Here is a 5304-nt window from a genome sequence, read left to right on the forward strand (position 1 = left end):
ATATTACATCTTAAACACAATTTTTTCCCTGCCAAGTGTTACTGAGCAACGATCTAAAGAGTTTCCCACTGAAATGAAAAAGCATGTGATATACATTACTTATGCAAGCAATTAAATAACAAATTAAAGTTGACTAACAGAATACGAGTAATTTCACAACAGTTCTTAAAGCTGACTGATAAAATATATAATATAATTAATTGTCATTGCACTTTTGGTCGCCATACGAACATTGAAAATGGAAGTAGAATCCCCGGAGACTTTATGCATCTAGGAAAAGAGTGAAGGCTATTGTCATCCTCTCATTCCCAAATGGAGCTCACATGTAGTTTAAATTTTCCTCAGCCCGTTCGTGACTATGCTCAAAATACCAATGTTTATCTTCCTTAATTAGGTAATGAATTTCCTCTAGTTCGTCTAACGATATAATGTGTAATGTCAGTTGCTATTTTCTATGAATGTTATCACTAGCATCCATAAAGATTAAATTTACGCTACAAATTTACGCTTTTGTTACCTCTGTACTCTCCTTCTTATTTATTCATTATTATCTATTCATATAACATGTTTCGTCTTTACTGTTATCATCAAAATACTTATACCACCATAGCATTTTATTTTTAATAATGATACCCGTCAGTTATTATCATTTGTAGTAGTGATAGTTGTAGTAACGGCAATATCGATTCTTTAATATTATCAACTAGATAAAACCACAATCCAATTAACAGTTTCAAATATCTCCTCCAAATTAACACTTATGTATCTCTATTTTATTTTAACTGAAAAGGATCTTAAATCTCTGACCCAACACCCCAAAACTTTCAGGAAAATAAAATAATAAAAGTATGATTGTAATCCATTATAGGTCCAGAAAAAACATTACAACTCTAAATAAGTAAAATATTATTCGTTATAACAGCCATGCATAATCTTTATTTAACAACCAAGCTTAATCACAGCCTATTGCGTGACCTTGTGCCAACAGCTGCTATAAATTTACCGTAATACCAATACACATCAGTATAAGAATAATCAGAAGCTCAGCTCATAAAATCGTACCTATGCAAAAACAAGAATATAAAATTTTTGAAAACTAGTCATAATTCCTCACAGGACTAACAAATGCTGATTAGTAATTTACTAACTGAGGATCCCAAGAAGAGGAAGAACTACTCGTAAATGAAGTGACAAGATTCAGAGGAAGACAAGAAATAAGGAGAAGGAATCCGTTAAACGGTCTTTGCTCTCTCCCACTTCCCTCGGCGGGACGGTGAGGTTGCAGTGAGAAAGGAGAAAATAGCAATATAGTAACAAAGTTTACTATTATCAGTGAAAAAAACAATCTATGTATTTAGTATGGAAGTATTAAAACAATAACAATTGTCCTTGCATTCAACGTAATAGAAACAAATTTACTACTATCAGTGAAAAAACTTAAATGTTTTTCATACTGAAGTATTAAAATAATTAAAACAATCACATTTTTCCTGATTTCTGCTATTATGCAAAACCCATCACAATGCTTCTTCGTTTAACAATGCATAAACATATTCAATCAAAGCGAGTTCGACTTTTCGACAAAACCCCAGTTTCATTTTGTTCACGAACTTATCTTCATGCAAACATAAACACATTTGTATCTATAAACCTGTTCTGGTAACTGAGTTCACTGCCTATACACAAAAAACACAGAGATAGGAGTTAGCCTTAACATTTTTGTACCGTTTTTAGATCAGGATGACTTCTGGAATCTAGGAGCACAAAAATTATTAATAACGAATGGAACTCTTCACCAACAAAAGGATATACCGTATGCTTTCATAACAAAATAATACATACACAAAATAATAAAATAACACACACACAAAATAGTAAAATAACACGCACGCCAAACACAAGAAACATTAACATAAAAAAAGGATAATCATAAGTAACAAAATGAAATATACTTTCAAAATGATAGAACAATACATATTCTAAACACAAGTATAATATATATATATATATATATATATATATATATATATATATATATATATATATATATATATATATATATATATATATATATATATATATATATATATATATATATGTGTGTATGTATTTATATGTATGTATTTATACATACATACATATATAACAATATATATATATATATATATATATATATATATATATATATATATATATATATATATATATATATATATACGAGAACTTTCATGCGACCCAATGTGTGTGTAATCCTATAATCTCTACACAGACGAGTATCAATTCGAAATCCTTCTTTAGCGATTCAAAAGGCCGGAGCAAAATAAAAATCAATACATATAAATCAACTTCCCCCCTTTTTTAAACTCTCAATGAGATTCGAATAAATACAGCGATGCAACCGCGCTGGAAGCGAGGCAGACTGAGAGAACGGCCAGATCAAATTTATGTATTGGAATTTCATCCACATTTCGAAATCTGGACGTTGCGGATTTCCTTCGAGTTCATTCATTTCTGAAGGGACCTCACGTTGATGCTGAAGAAGTGGATAATATGAATAACCATTAAACAACGGTTATTCATGTCACTGGTAAGTATAAAGTAAATACAAGCGTCTAAAGGAATGCGTGAAGTGCGAGGCTAAAAAAAAAATGGTTTGAGCCCGTGCTACGCGATTTCCTAACCACCCGCTATGGCAACACCGACCAACCTAGCAGATGTGCTCCCCTATTTTTTTCCTTTCTTTTTTTTCTTTCTCTTTTTTTCCAAACCCGAACGGAAGGGCGCGGGCTGTCACGAGTCCCCATTTTTTATCATATATTAATAATTGAATTTTAAACTCGAGCCTATTATCATACTTGACGTTTTCCTTTACGCTCATTGGCTGGCTGTTAGAGCTGCCGTTGCCTGATGTACCTTTCATAGGAGTGCATGGCCCCCTTATCAAAACCTTTAAATATATAAATATTACTGATATTTTTACGATATACCACCTTAAAACGAACCATCTCATGATATTAAGCAACTAAAAGCTTCTCCAAAAATTCAGAGTTTTATCCAATCTAAAGAGGTCTACGTCCTACTGGGCAAGAGGTGGAAACAATTCTGAGCCAATCACTGGCAGCCGTCAATCAAGGACTGGCTAAGGAATAAATCAGTCTTTTATGCAAGAATACAATGCCCTTAGATGCCGTGCCCGATTACGGCCAATAACGGCTTACTCTGGAAGTTGGTTACTACTCCACATAGGTCCAATCGAATGTTCCGAATCGGGATTTAAAAGAAAAAGGGAGGGGGGGGGAGAATTTAGCAGTACAGGCTACTCGTCGTCTGGAACTCAAAAACTAGAAATTGTAAGTTTAAATAAAATTAATTTTCCGATCCGTGATGTGCCATTGAATTCCAGAGAGAGAGAGAGAGAGAGAGAGAGAGAGAGAGAGAGAGAGAGAGAGAGAGAGTCCAATTCTTTATTGAAAATAGGGAATAATGCCAGTGATATTACGTTCACAAATCAATCAATAAACAATACTATATAAAACATTTATCCACCAAAAGTTGAATGCTAAAAAAGACGTGAAATTAAAACATTATTAGAGAAATTGCCTTCAATAGCACCTATAACAATGAAGCAAACAAAAACCCTAGTAATACATTCAGGCCTAATAAGAAAGATATGAGATATTCACACATAATTTAAACACTTTGCGCCGTAAGAAAATAGGATCTGATTAGATAACTAGAGTCGGCAACCAATACAAAAATTCTACTACTGAAACGACCCCATTCCCATATTTTAATTGGAAGATAAATAAAGACTGACATTATTAACAAACTTTCACAGAAAGGACTACCCATTTTATAAAAGAAAATGAGAAAAACCAAGAGGGTGAAATGAAATAGAAAAAAAATATTTACATAAATTAATAGCTGTTAAAATGATAAAATAGGCTACATGCCCCTCAAGATTTGGTATATCACCCTAAGTAATCACCCTAAGTAACGAAGAAAAAAAAATTACTCCTTAACAGGTAATTCTCGTTTTTACTGATAAGATACGCACACCGAAGCAAATCCATCCATAAGTGAAATCAGTACTTGCTCGGCAACTATTCCTTTCGCAGGAAACTTCTTTGTCTAAGCAGTTGACTTAATTCGCTGTTCTTTTCTGTCGATATTAATACCAGTAGATAATCAAACCTTAGTTAAAACAAGCAATATGTGTGTGTGTTTTTTCCAGAGTTTACGAGCAAGTGATAGTCGACTTTGGCTTCTTTATTTGAATGAACCCCAAGGGCATGCCAAATAAGTATTCTCTCTATATGGCCGAGGTCAAAGTAATGAGCGAAAACTATGGAATTTTTAACAAAATTCTAGAATCATCATAAAAACAAAGTATGATAAACGCAGACACACTGGCAGAGACAGACGATCTTAGCACATTTTGACTAAAATTTGTAAACTTAAGTGGCAGTGTAAGGTAATTATGATAGACACAATGACATACAGATATACAGTATATACAGATAGACAAATGATTTCCAGTCATTTATATTGATGCACAATGGTTTTCTCTTGTACTGAAACCCTTTCAAGTGTGTAGGAGTTGTAGTACAAGTTAAGTGTGAAAGACACAATGACTGAATAACAGACAGACGATATCCCGCCATTCATGTTTTGCATCACGTCCTACCTGTATACAAAGTTTGGACTGAAATCCCTTCTGCCGTGTAATAGTTGTGATGACAAAGTAAGCATTACAGAAATACGGACGGACAGACAAACGTTGATTCTCAATCCTGTACATCCATGCATGTTGGTTTACCTTTGTACCCAGCTTGAATGAAATCCTTCAACCGCGTGTAAGGAGCTGCAATGACAAGGTAAGCGTGACACACACAAACACACACACACACACACACACACACTGATGGACTGGCAGACGGGCAGGCAGACAGACAAACGTAGAGAAAAACTAAAGACACACAACAATTTAGTTAGTGAAGTTATACGGGTGAAAATCAAAGCTGAGTAAACAAAAATATAAGCACAATAAAATTATTATAACTCACGAATAGGAATCATTTCACGCACTCGTCAGAATATATATATATATATATATATATATATATATATATATATATATATATATATATATATATATATATATCTACTAATACAAATCTACTGCAGCTGTGGTGAACATAATGTACATCTAAAAAATTTTAGGGGCATTTGCCGAGAAAGTATGCCTTTTATTTCGGCAGTTAAGAAGCAACAGGAGGGACCAAACACTTCAAATTTTAAATA

The sequence above is a fragment of the Macrobrachium rosenbergii genome, chromosome 22, assembly GCF_040412425.1.
Source record: "Macrobrachium rosenbergii isolate ZJJX-2024 chromosome 22, ASM4041242v1, whole genome shotgun sequence".
NCBI lineage: Eukaryota > Metazoa > Arthropoda > Malacostraca > Decapoda > Palaemonidae > Macrobrachium > Macrobrachium rosenbergii.